The sequence below is a fragment of the Bactrocera oleae genome, chromosome 5 (assembly GCF_042242935.1).
Source record: "Bactrocera oleae isolate idBacOlea1 chromosome 5, idBacOlea1, whole genome shotgun sequence".
NCBI lineage: Eukaryota > Metazoa > Arthropoda > Insecta > Diptera > Tephritidae > Bactrocera > Bactrocera oleae.
The window spans coordinates 57,892,242-57,907,300 of NC_091539.1; the positions used below are offsets into that span (position 1 = coordinate 57,892,242).

Below are 15,059 nucleotides of genomic sequence, written 5' to 3' on the forward strand. Positions count from 1 at the left end.
TTTGTGAGCAGAACAGAACAGCGCAGACAAACGCAATGAAGACATTCACACACACGTACTTAAATACTTAAGTGCCATCATAACATCAGTCAAAGAAAAACTGCGCCACAACAGCCGAACGACCACTAAGCCACATTTCACATATTATATACGCGTACACTCATAAACATATATTTACTTTATTTATGTAGGAAGTATGTATGTGAGAAGGAAAAGATGAAAAATTGTAAATGTTTTTTTGTAGCTGTTGCTTTGTCGGCTTAGACATACTTAGGCATAGTATTTTTTCTACAATTATAATCTCGCTCTTATATACTATATGTAACTTAAATACATATCTACTACATATTTATATACATATGTATATATCTGACTATGTATCATAAAAACATATATGAGAAAAGTCACTAAGTGTCTGCAAATTGCTACATTAAACTCAATGAAAGTGTTGGTAAACTAAAGTCATTGCGAATGTCTAAATCCGTTGACAATTATGGGCTTATTTCTTGCAAGCAAGTAGATTATGTATAACATAATCATTTTTGTTTTTATTTGTCATGTAAAAAGCCATACAGTTATGGCCAACAAGTTATCATATTTGAACCGAAAAGCAAAAGTTCAGCTTTGTATAAATATAGTATTTACGAGACATACAAAGAACATATATACAATTTAAATCTATTGGTATTTCTCTTCTCTCAAAGTTCATCACGTCTCGTGAAAACCATTTTTTTCTTATTTAATACTATGGAGCTCATATTCTTATTCAATTTATGCTTAATTTTAAAATATTCCAGCATAGCTTTAAAAATTTCTCTATTTTGCTTTTTAAAAGCTCAATATATGTTCTTTAATGCTGGTATTCCCAAAGCTTAGTTGACAATTGTATTTAGATAATATACTCGCCTTGCAATTCGGTATGCAATTCTGCCATACAGGTTTTACTCACCAACTAATGCCACAGCTCTCCAAATAAAATATTCGTATACTGGTCTACAGTGGTTTTATTGCCTTAATTATAAGATCGATTTGGGATATATTTGTGCTCACAATCTATCCTATCTGGTCCTATCAATGATTTTAAAGATTTGCTCTCGTTTGTTTTTAAATCTTTATTTTCATTTTACATTACAAAAATCTGAAAATATGAAACAAAATAACAGATATATTTATAAATGTTGCTTTGTCGGATTTTCTTTTTAAGGATCAGCAGTAATCTGTCATATTGGGACGATCTCATTAACCTTGATGATATCAATTGATAGATTACTGTACTTATATCTGGCTATCTGCGGACATCCCTGTTTTGTGAGAGTATGTGGCAATGACTTTTGAAACCTTCCGCATAATTTTTCGCATATTCTCGGTAGGAAACCTGAAATTGGAGATCACGTGATGTTGGTATGGGCGAAAAAAATAAATTTAATTGCTATTAAACCAATAATTAGTCGAAATATAAGAAATACATATATCATAAAAACAAGAGCACATTCAATATTTTCATGAATAAATTCATATGTAAACTTAAAACCATCTAAATTCGCTTAAATATTCAAGGCAATAAAATTTTTTTGTAAAGCTGTGTTATCACTTCACTTATACTAAAACCTTTATATCTATCGTGAGTTAGATCAACTTAAAGCTTTCTATAGGAAATGCCTGACTGTATGATACGTTCATTACTATTCAGCAGCCAGTACACGATCAGAGACTCGAACCACATTCACATTTCTATATGAAGATTCTCATAGCTAATTAGTCTTCCTTGGGGAACATATTCACTACTTTTCAAATGGTAACGGTAATATTTTACTATTCTAGAATCGGGATCACTAGCGATTCTAGAATAGTAAAATAGCAGTAGTTAAGTAGTAGTAGTAATAAAAGTTGTGTTGCACGGGGGCAAGACAAAATACCTTAAAGCCACACACAAATATTTTTTAGCGTCTTATGAACTATGATACTGTTAGCACCTATTAATTTGAAAAAGTTATGGACTTTGTCTATTTCGAAACTAGCATAAATATCACCAACAAGCAAAGCATGGAGATCAAGCGCAGAACTCTTGTCAACCGGTGAAGCTTTACGATCGATAGGCTTTTGAAAAGCTGATGCCTCTCTCGACCAACAAAAATTACGCTCTATAAGTCTCTTATCGTTCCCATTCTATTATACATATGGCGCAGAAACATAGACTATGACGAATCGAAATTCCAGAAAGCACTGGGAGCATGTGAGAGAAATGTTCTCCGCAAGAACTTTGGAGTCTTTTATTTAGGATTTGATTTAAAAAATCTTAACTCAGACAGGTACATTAAATGTAGCAAACAGAGAAACGGTGATTTCCTACTCAAAAACCGGTATTCGTTTGTTCGGTCGTTTCAAATCACTTATAATCGACTAAGACTTCGGAGAGTACTATTATCTGAATTCTAAATGTACTGATATAAAGCTAGGGGCAAACCTTTCAGTGATAGTGAGTCACTAGTTCCTGGGAAAAATTAAGAATCAGTAGTAACTTATTTAATTGTCTTATAAAAACCATAAATAATATAGATCCTTTGCATATAACCGCCAATATATTTTCAGAAAGCATGCAATCCAGCAAGTTTTAAATGACTTTTGTATTTACGATAGTGCTACAAGCAAGGACGTACATACGCATGCCTCTGATGCTAACAGTGCTTGCGTTGACAAACATATGTTTTAGAACAAATAGGCACCCTTGCACGCAATGAAAAATATTTTCTAGGGTTTCTGTTCTCATTTCTAGTCTAATAACCAACGCAGCACTTCACTGGCTTGCCATTGTGTTGACTTCAATGTCTTCTAATATCACCATTCCCTTGTTTTATTTATTTTCCTTTCTTGCTTACCATTTTTCAAGCACTTCCACATGGACGAAGTACTCAGTGAAATGTGTTTTATTTACGCGTTGACAAAGTTGCTTTAAAGGGGAAAAAGATGATTTTCGAAAAAAGGTTAAGTGCCCTCAAGCACACGCAGGAAGAACCATTTGCTTCTACAAATATATATACATATTTATATAGGTGACTTTATTTTAATGTGAGTATATGTAAATGGCCGCTGGACTGTAAAAACTCCTTAATAAGGGTTGTTATACTAAATATTCAAATGCGTTGATTCCCTGAGCTATAAGTGTATGAGTAAATAACCCGCAGGTAAATAATTACTCACTCTAACTCTTCTACTATTTAAGCTTCGATTTTGAATGAGTGCTCATAATTGTAAACACATCACAATTAATTATTATTTTATTGGTTTCAAATGGTGTCAATACCGCACAATTATTCACGTGGTTTGAAAAAAAATTCGTTGATTTGGAAAAATTATAAGAGTACCTCACGTCTTTGGAGTGTTTGTGGGTTGTAATAGGCTAGATGAGCAGAAGTTCTGTAAGAAAGGTAATTCCATATTCACAACGCTTCCATTTAATTGATCGGAAATAAGAAATTGATCTTCTCCTTTCCAATTAGAGAGTTTTAGCTCAAAGGTGAAAGCATATCAAACAAAGTCGAGATTATTTGAATAGATGTTCTCTCGAAATAATCGTATATAAAAGCCGGCTTCAAACTCAACGAACAAGTAGTATATATCTAGCCGGTCATATAAGTTGAGGATTCACAAAAAAATAACAGAATTGAGTAAAAACGATCTACTTGTAAGTAATGCTGCGGAAAGAAATATAGTAATTTTAAAAGTGATAAATAAATACAATATTTTTGGCTAGTAGTGGAAGACATTTTTTTTAGTGCCGTTGGAGATCACGTAATTCGAAAAATATTAAATTTTCTTCAAAATGTATGTGTATGGTATATAGTATATCCTAGAAACTTTAAAACAAGTGATACAGTATTTTTCTTTAAATTCCGAGAATAGCCTTTGTCATAAGGTTTAAAAAAATATGTGTGGTACTTGGGGACTGCCGCGGTAAAGCTATTACATAGCTTTTATTTATAAATTTTTATTTATTTATTTTTTTTATGCAGTATTTTTTGTTTTCTTTGATATGAATTCAAGTTACACTTTTTGAGCGTGGTGACCGATAAAAAATACATTTTTTTCTTTTATTCAATAAATGAGAAGTTAATATTGTTTAAAATATTTTTATTATCTTACAAAACATGTAGGTTATTCAGACATTTTGATCATTAAAATAATATAGGTTTATGGTAACTGAAATAAGAGTTTGAGACCTGATATCCTCTAAATATAAAGAAACTTCCGCGTCAGTGGTCGTCATATATTTTGCTGCGGATTTTTGTGGGGTCATTTTCAAAGAAATATTTTTCGAAAGAAAAGTTGTCAACCGCTCTGATTTTAAATCAGCGAAGTTGATGTTGAAATTGCCAGCCAAGATAAGTGGAAATTTATTACCATTAATAATACGATTGAAATACCAAATCTCAATCGTATTGTTCTATTCAAACGAGATACTGCTCCAAAATGTGGGGTAGCTATTTACCAAAATTATAATAATGTTACTAATTTAATGACACCAAATATTGAATAATTTATTTTTTATTAATTAAATTTTTATTAAATTCTTCTTTTTTATTTGCCATTAAAAAATTGTATCTTAAATATTATTATTTTAGAATCACCCTGCTTTGTTTCTTCAATTGATTTGTTCCAGTTGAGATATGCGAAAATACGCCTAAAAGTATGCAAACATTTAGCGCATACTTTGTGATTGTGTTAGGTTTATTTCCGTTACGGAATTACTTAATTCAGCCCTGGCGCTCAAAGCCTGTGATAGTAGCTATGCAATAGCTTAAAATATTTACGTGAAACCATATGCAGTTAACTCATATGTGACTTGTGTAGTGATCAGTTCTAAAAATGATGCTTCATATAATGTTCGATTTGTCGTATCGAAGTTTCAGTAGAACGATATACCGAATGTTAAACACACACTCAACCCGTAGTATATACCCCTGATCAAATAAAAAGAACTTTGCGTTAATTTCTTTGTGTTCCTAATTCTTTCGAACAATTCATACACGTGTTCCGCAGAAGTCCAATCGCGTGTTGTGCTACGACAGCAAAAAGAAAAAATTAAAGTATCTTTGTTCCAAATTTGGACGTTTGATTGACGCTTTAATGCATTTAATTGAATTTCAGCAAGAAGGACAAAGGAGCCATTATTCGCTATCTAACGTTTGCGCAAAAGATGATTCGAAAGTTATACCAGTGCTAATGAGCTGAAGTGATTGAATTTAAAAAAAATCAAAGACAATAAGAAAATATAAAAATTACTAGCAATATTCTTGTACTCGGATATATGTATATCCGTACATGTTTTCCTCATCTACAAATTGAATATCTTCACAAGCAATCTAGAAGACGCCAACGTAAGTAAAAACCACTTATCACTCCCGCTGTTGCACAAAATGCTGAAGATTTGCCGGCGGCCAACGCAAAAGTCTCTACGCACCATTAATGTTCGACGGGATTGCCAAGTTTTTAGCGCGCGTTCTCGATACTAGCCAACAACTGTCAAACAAATTTTTCACCAGCAAGCGAATAATAGGATTTGTTGTTGAGGCGGAAAAAACGTTGGCTGGCATGCTGCGAGCTTCCTTTTTAATTTCACCGCTCATTGTCTCTTGAGATTCCGGGTAGGTAATTCAATGGTTGTGTACGCGTGATTGTGGTTTTACGAAGGGAGGGTATGACTACCCAAAAAATCAATGTGGCTCAGTGTAACTGAGTCAGCTTAAATACGAAAAAACGTTAACTTCGATTGTACGCTACACAAATACAAAATATTCCTTGCAAGCACTTGATTCCGATCGATCAGTTTATATGGCAGCTATATGCTATAATAGTCCGATACCGGTGGTTCCCGATGAGACAAACTTCTTACAACTGGTAACAAAAAAAAACTTAGCTTCCTCAATAAAATTTCTGCGAAGGAAGTGTGGCTGATCTACGATGCTCATTAACACAAGCGGTCGATGTCTTTATGACCTCTGCCATTTTTGTGTCCGTGATAAGGAAGACTCCTCAAAACACTTCTGCAAAACTTGCGACTATTTCATTAGCATAATACCATTGGAAACATAAAAGTGTAAGCAAACTACAAGGTGGCTCACGAAACGTGCTACAGAAGGTAACCGTAATGAATCTTTTTTCTGTGCGGTTAATCGACTTTGTCTGTTTTTTTGATTGGCGAATTATTATTTAGATTTTTTAAGAATGAATGACTGAGATACCGTAAATAGGGTTTGGATAGTGAAGCGGAATTCAGGGGAATAGATGGATCATTATGAGGTTGGTAAACATGTTTGCCGAATCCAAAAGTATCGCGAGAAGACCGTAAGATCGAGATCCGTATGTTCGTGTTCAAGAAACATTCGCGGCTGTTGCATCGTCAATTCAAGCTATTCCAAGAGTTTCGACTCTCAACTTGTCAGCGTAATTTGGAGTTAGTAGGCGGTCATTACATGGAATAATTCATGATAAATTAAACCTGTTTCCGTACAAAGTTTAAATAAAAAGCTGGCTAAACCCTCTAGGTTTCTTATTCGCCTGGAATTTTGCCAAAAAATTGTTGAAGTGGCCGAAGAAAATTTGAAAACAAATTAATATCAAGAAACTGCACTTTCCGCTGGCCCCCAAGGTCGCCTGATTCGACTGCACCTAACTTTTTTTATAGGATTCTGTCAAGCAGAAGGTGTGCACCCCATAAAAAGGACTAGATGCCCTTCTTTGACCGAAAAAATATAATATATACCTTACAAAGTTAGGTCAAGTTGGTAACTTTGTTTGAACAAATTTTTGTTAACCATCAAAATCAGAAATGTAGTTTAATATTTTACCTCTCAAAATTTTTATACTGTGAAAGGTTTCTGAAAAATGGAAAAAACGTTGAAATTAAATTAAAGAACTATACCATACTACATAAGTTCGTTTACTAGTCACACTCTAGTAGGAAGAACTAATACTTTTTTCGCAAACCAATCCTAGTCGGTTCAATGTTTCAGTGTATGGTATGTGTCTTTGCCAAAATAATATTAAATGCGCCTAATTGTAGGCAACATGTTACCTTTATTATTTTATTGCTGGTTTGATCTGGTGGCCTTACGGTATAATGAAAGAAACCAGCACTAGATGGGAAAAGACATTTAAGGCGACAAAAAATACACTAATGTCATTAAGTAAAATAAATTTAAAATATTGCATTAATATAACAAGGTATGATTCGACTTACTTGATTTTGATTAATTTATAAAATATATGTCTATGTAATGTAGCATCTAGGGGAGATATCAAATTATAGCTGGCAACAAAATCATTACATGGCAATAACCTTTTTGCTAGACGAAGTTGCAAAGTTTCAGAAAAACGAAAAGCGAAACTTTTACAATGCATGATCTGCGTTTACGGCCTAAGATAATGCAGCTAATCATGTGCGCAAACAACGGAAGTAGCCAAACTTCCGTGATAATTTTGTACGTTGAGTTCAATGAATTTTATTTTGATAAAAATATACATTTATATACATATGTTTGTGTGTATGCGTGAGAATCATTGGGTAGCATTTGAGTTACAGCAGTTTTTAGAATTCTTTCAAGAACCTATTCATGTTAGAGAAGCTGTATATTTCTCTGTGTTTTATCTCTTTTAGTTACGATAATTTCCTACACCAATATTTGCGTGAAGTTTAATAGACTTTGCCTCACTCCACGCTTCTTGCTTCCGCCTGCTTATTTTAATTTTATTAAATTTTACAAACTCAAAAACTTTTAACCGCAACAAATAGCCCAAGCGGCTGAGAAGGGCGCACAATTTTAAATCTACACAATGAGTGCACACAGACAAACACACAATTTACTTATGGTATATATATAATGTGAGTATGCAGATCGCCTAACACTCGTGCTGATGGCAGTAACTTTGTATTAAATTTTCAAGTAAACCACTTACTAAAGCTTTTAACTCATCGCCTTGCACCAGTGGGTAATTTAATTTGATGCTGCCTGCCACAGGTTTAAGTTCTTCTAACACAGACACACGCACACATCCAGCAGCTGGACTAGTCAAGCTCGTTGACTGTTGTTTGACAATGTTGGTGAATTACTTTAAAACTACATAAGCACTTGTTGTTGTAGACATATATACCCACTCTGATATTTATACACTTGCATATATTCCGTATTGTTGCTTAAGTACTGCAGCAGCAACTACAGTTGCACTTTCTCTTTCTCAGCTGCTGCGACTCTGTCTCTATTGTTCTGTATTCAAGTGGAGGCATAGTTTTGCTTTAGCCAATTAGTGTGTGAATAAGCAATTTCAATAAATAATTAACTCTGAATAGTTTCATAGTGTTCTTTTAGTGTAAATTAATTTGCTAAAAGTTTTATAAAATATTTTTGCAAAGTTGTGTCTAGTTGTAGGTAATGTTGCATATTTAAGAAGTTTCGCTTTAATTAAATGTGATTGACTTAAAACGGGATTTCACTTTTCGTAATATATATATACATTAGAGTGTCCGTTATTTGCTAAGTTAATTTATTTTTCAAAAGTGCCTAAAGTTTCGGTTTTTAACCTAAACAAAATTTTTTCCATGTATTTTACATGAAATTCTTTGAACTTTTATATTAAGCATTTTATTTCAAAAGCAAATAAATTTACAACTTTGAAAAGCGAATATCCTAACAAAAAATTTAACGCTCTACAAAAAAGGTCTTAATAATTTTTTTCATAAAAACATTCCTTCAATAATTGTATACCGTTAAAATTATGCATCAAAAATACAGAGTAGCCTTATAAATGCTGTGTTGCTCATACGACATGGTGTACTGTATTGAGCAATACGTGCTGTATAATTTTAACTGCAAAAATTGAAACTTCAGGAAGCGCCAAAAAAAAAATCAACTTGTGAAATAAGGGACACGCTAACGTAGGTATATGTATGCATTCAGTTATGATATAAATTGGATTTTTCGACTTGTATTTGAGCGCTTCATTTAAATTTAAAAAAAATATATCACTTAAGGCAATCCTAACTACCTCGTACCAAATATTTATAAACACTTACAAATAATGTTGTCTCAGAAACTACTCTGAATCGAAAAAGCCAGAAACTTTGTACTCTAGCGGCTATGCTTTTATCGGCAAAGTCTATGGTCATTACTGAAGTTAAAAAATACAATTCAAAACAACATAGTCTAATGATAAGTAGGTTATTCTCTAAGTCTGTCTTCTAAGTTCGATTTTCTGAAGTACGGGCATTAAGGGCTTCACGTTGGTTTGTATGGTGTCTTAAAGGTCTTAATGCCTGCTATTATCTTCTATGAATAAGTACTGCTACTTAATTTTTAATTAATTTTTATTCAATTTTAACACAAGACGATATCAGGGTACATAACGGTTTTAAAGGTATATTTTAAAGTCTCCCATTTGTGGTAAATAAAAATAAGGTATCATGTATCTGCTACTAAATACTAGACGCATTTGTTTAACGAAAACATGGACGAAAGCATTCTGTGATTTATTTGAGATTTTGTCAGTAGATATGGATCTCTTTCTATTTATTCCATTTCGGAAAACAATGCCACAATAGGTGGATAACTACATAGAAATATTCATAAAATTCCAATGCAGCAAAATGATTTGCGAGCCATGCAATATTTTGAGACAATAAGTAATCCTGTCACACAACAACACACAAACAAATAAATGTACCGTCACCAAGTGCCTCACCAAGTATTTACCGTATTTGTCTGTCTGCGCATAGAGAACACTCGCTAAACACTCCAGAGACATTGAAAGAACTAAGTGCTTATTGCCAAAACACTTACCAACAATGGGAAAAACAAATACGGAAGAGACACTAAAGTGACAAGGTAGAACTAGCGGTGAGGAAGCGCCAAAGAGGAGAAAAATATATTTGCAGAAAACAAAAAGCGGAAATCAGCTTTACTATGAGTAGTTCAAATAGTATTGTATTAAGAACAACAAGCGCGAGGAAATCCCCAAGGAAGTGTCTACCAAAAGGGACTTTGGTAATCAGCAAAAGCGCTAAGAAAGCGCTTATAAGAGTGAAAGAAGAAGAGAAGATTGAGGCGCTGAGACACTAAGCGAGGCACTTGTAAGTTTTCCACAAGCTAGTATGTTGTTGTTTTTGTTTTTGTATATTTGTTGCAGTGAGTCTCGCAGTGAAAACGAAACGCGGCATTATGAATCGCTGATGGCTGATTGTGAAGTTGAGTAGCAGTCAGGGTATATATATAATATTATATAATATTGAATATATATTTATATATTAAAATAGCGTTTCTTACAACAACAACAATGCGGCAGAAAGTAGCACTCGAAAGACAAAGCTGGCTACAATGGAGTGAAAAAGTGCTTGAAAAATGAGAAAAACAGTTACTTAAGTAGCAAGAGACTATGATTTTATTTAGCGCAAAAAAAAACTCACATAACTGTATATAGGTTTTTTACAGCCTGTATATGTATGCATTTATGCAACAGTCATCGAAATGAGCGAAACAATCGTTGCTAGTCCCTTTATAGTGCTCAGCAGCGACGCGAAATACCCGGTCGATACGAGTCATAACAAATTTGTGAAAAGTAAGAAGAAAATCTTGAAATAAATTGAAGAAAGTAGCAATAATCCAAATGACTGTCTTACAAGTGTCATAATCCACAAGGCATTAAGGGCTCATAGTTTCGGGGTCGAAGGGTGGGTTGATGACGGATAAAAGCAATTCCAAATCTATTATGACATAAGCAAACAAGGAGAACAAGGAAAAAGCAAGAAAATTTCGAAAATAACAAAGAAATAAGCTATAATATATATACAATAAAGCCATGTATAACATATACATATGTATATATATATATATATATATAGACACACGCCGGCTTTGCACACGCTAATGCCCCAGGGTTTTCAAAAAAAGCACGCAGACAGCATACATTGCAATATGCCAAGCCAACAACTATCCAAAAACTACACACATACACACAAATATGTCTATATATGTACGAACAGGCATTAAGTTGACGAAAGTTTTTGGCAGACAAGCGTAGATAACGAGCAGTCAAGAGCGACTAAGTAGATTGGTGAGGGCGCTCAAGCACTATCGAGTGTCTATAAAACTAATGTTAATACACACACACACAAACATGTACACAAACATGCAATGACAAAATCTCAGCCCCCACCAACCGAGCTCCACCAAGCAAACATAGTTGTTATGCCAAATATAATGTACTTATATAAATTTAGTGACAGTCAGCACAAACTGCAACACATACTCATGCACTCACACTCACATGTTGTGAAGGGCATACTTGTTTGTGCAACATTTCGCTTCGCCTTTGCTTGTGTGCATGTCCTTTGCGCCATCAAAATCAATTGTCAATCGCAATCATCACAACAATGTCAAATGGCAGGAAACTTCAGCGGCGACAATAGTTTGGTTTGTCTGTCTACGGTGTCTATGGTGAGTGCGTCTAGCTTTGTGTATGCGCAGTTTTTTTCCTTATGGCTTAAGTTTGAATGGTTGCCGAAAAATAGAGTAGTCTAGAGAGTGAAGTATGATTGACGCTTAAGCTCATCGCACACTACAGGCGGGTGAGAGCAAATCAATTTTAAAAGAATCCGTCTGAAGTTCGCTTGTGAGGTTTAAAGCACCTGATATTCTTATTTTATTACATAATTTCCAAAATTTTATTACATAAATTATCAAAATCATTTACTAAAACACTTCAAAGAGGTGAAAACCCCTCAATTTTGATGCTATTTAAGACATTGTCTTCTGCCAGACGACAATCAATCAACAAAAAATTTTCCTTAAATTTAGATTTCACCAAGGTAACGATATAGTCTTTTAACCCATACATACGTATTACTCGCTTTAAAAATTATATAGACTATTGCCGTTTTGGAGAAAAAGGTCTCATTGAAACAATTGTCCCTGTTGGTAAAAACCTGGAAAAGTAAATTTTCAAAAGCTTCTTTTGAGGTGAATTTTTCACTAGCAAAATCATTAGCCGTAGACAGAAACAAGTAATAACCAGTTGGTGTCAAGTCCGGACTATAAGGTGTATGCTTAAGAGCCTCCAAACCAAGCTACCGGAGGTTCTGGCGAGTTAATATAGAAATGGCTGTTATGACGTTGCCTGATGCAACACAATTCCTATCCTAAGTATTGACCGAGGCTGGCCGCTCCTGGGCGATTTCTTCCTTCAGTCGGTCAAATTTTTGACAATACACGTCCGAATTAAGAGTTTGGCTGTAAGGAAACACATCATAGTACATGTTCTTTCCTGCCAATCACGCCAAACACATAGCAAAACCGTTCTGACCATCAATCAGGGCTCGACGAACGTTTGCGCCGGCTCACCGTAATTCGACCACGACAGCTTTCGCTTGACGTTGTCGTGAGTGACCAACTTTCCATTACCAGTAATCATGCGCTTCAGAAATGGATTGATTTTATTACGTTTCAGTGGCAACCGCTGATGGATTTCTACTAATTTTGCTTATTTGCGTGAACTCGTGTTGTACCCATACATCGGGCTCCCTCTTTGATCCAGTCTTTTTTAAATGGTTCTGAATGGTAAAATCAAGTTAAAGACTTCTGTTTCAAAGTTTTTAATAAAAACACTGTCAAAGCATTTCCTCATAGTGGAAATGAATTAACTTAAAATAAGTAATTTAATTTTTACTTTATGAGAAAATTTGTGCAATGTGGCTCAATGTATGGCAAATCTAAACGATTTTGGGTTTTTATTGTTCTATGCATATGAGAATAATTTGTATATGCACTGGAAAGGGTTGCCTGTGAGAAATGTTCTTTCTGTAATCTGTACAATTTGTAAAGTTCATCGAACGCGCGTACTTCTCTAAGCTCTAACTTATTTTTTTTGCTACAAGTTGTTGCCTCTTTAAAGGATGCTTTCGAAAATTTGACGGCAAATATTTTAAAAGACCTTTCAATGAGAAAACATACACTCATAAAGACTTCTCGCTCAAATTTTCTCTAAAAAAATAAAGTTTGTATAAAATCCAAAACACAATTCAATTATTCATTAAATTTAAGTGTTATTGTTTACACGAGCGTGTGAGTGACGTAATGAAGCCGGCAAATATCTGCGTTAAAAACAATTTCGAATAGAGACGGAAATAATTGATTGTTATTGAGTTAGCAAATGCGCTGTCGGAAATATATATGAGCATCTGATATTAAATATGCTCGTAGCTATGAACACATATTGCTTAAAGCAAATGTACATATAATATAAAGAAAATAGCACATTCGTTATTTAACCGCTTGCAAAGCATTTAAACACACTTATTGAATATTAATTTATTTTGCCCACAAATTCAATCACCTAAAAATTCGCTGAATAACCAAATAACGACATTTAGTGTATGCATACGAGTATATGGTAGACCAAAATCGCTTCTTAATTCCATTATTCCTGAGCCAAAAACTTTGCAGACAAAATGCGAAAGATATGTGCATGCCACATGCCACAAGATATTGGTATTGAAATGTAATAGATGACGTGCAGCTGCTAAAATTTAGTATTTTAGTTTCCTGCCACAAATGTAACCGAATGCATGCAACAATTAGTGACACACGCAAGCACACACCACGCCCACAATGCCAGCCCACAAATCAACTGAGACGGTAGTGAAGCACAGATTTTCTTAGAAATGTGTGCACTAAATAATGTACGAGCTTTATTGAGTTTACCTCGAGGAATGCTACACTCGCCTTAGCTATTTCTGCAGGCTTATAGGTACGTATGTAAGTATGTTTGTGTGGACATTTGTGAGTGAATGCCAGCTGCAACAAAGTGTTTCTTCGCAATTGTCGTGCAAGGTGAGTGGAAATTCTTGATGATCTTACAGCATGTGTGAGAGCAACAAGTATAACAAAAAATAAATAATTTTAATTTTTCGAGACTTTTAAATACTTATCCGGAAATGGAAGTGAAAATAAAAACATGTTTCCTGCAATTGAGAATCGGAATTAAATTGAGTAGGCATACATTCCGAACACAGAGAGAGTGATGCAGACATCAGACCAGTATGAGTACCATACAACTTTATCGGATGTTATGTGTACGAAAATTTTGTCAATTAAATTTCATCGCTTGATTCTTACCAAAGCCACATCGTCTTCATGGAGAAACGTAATAGAGCCACCTGATCATATAAGGTCTAGAATTTTCTCACTGTTTTTTTCGATTACTCTCAATAGGGATTTCGGTGTCTAAAGTTGTGAGCTATTTACGTTAACAAAAACGGAAAATGCCCAATTTTCGGAAAAATTTATAATACTCTTTAAAATTTACAAAAAACGCTAAAATGTTGCTTGATTAACTTTGAGAGCTAATTTCATATATTGAAAATTCATCAAAGCCACTTTATTCAAGAAGTTTTTCGAAAATTGTTGTACTGTTTATCATCAGCCCAGTTGTTGAAATAATTGTTAGAACTGATTATTATAAAAAGAATTTGCTTTCACATTTATGAAATCCGAAAAGTGCGTTAAGAGGTTAGGCAGGTCTAGAACCTTCAAAAAGGCCGACCTTTGACAATTTTGATTTTAGCGACATTTGATATATTGTTTTCATTATTCTAACATTTGAGTGATATTTTAAGTACACTTAAGAGTATTTCAAGCTAATTTTTTATGCTTCTCGGAAGGGTTTGCCATCAAGCTTGCAATAACCAATAGGAAACGTCAGAGACCGTATAAAGCATATACTTATATATAAATGATCAATGTGACGAGTTGAGTCGATTAAGATATAGTTGAAATCCGTCTGTCCATCGCTCCGTCTGTATATAAGTGAACTAATCTCTCAATATTAGAGATATCGATCTGAAATTTTGCACACGTCCTTTTCTCCCTCAAAAAGTGGCTTATTTGTCGGAACCGCTGATATCGGACTAATGTATAATTACCAAGAAAGCTGAGCGTTCAAAATCAAGTCATTGTGTGGAAAACTTTTTAAATTAAAAAGATATCTTCTCGAAGTTTGGCGTGGATTATTCTTCA

At 34.1% G+C, this 15,059-nt stretch overlaps 1 long non-coding RNA gene across 1 annotated transcript in view; it reads right to left on the reverse strand.

Moving 5' to 3' along the window:
* LOC118683466 (uncharacterized) overlaps positions 1-15,059 on the reverse strand; it is a 68,766-nt gene that overhangs the window by 4,816 nt on the left and 48,891 nt on the right. Inside the window, exon 2 of the long non-coding RNA XR_011396620.1 lies at positions 950-1,138. This is a non-coding gene — a long non-coding RNA (uncharacterized lncRNA). The remainder of the gene's footprint in view (positions 1-949; positions 1,139-15,059) is intronic.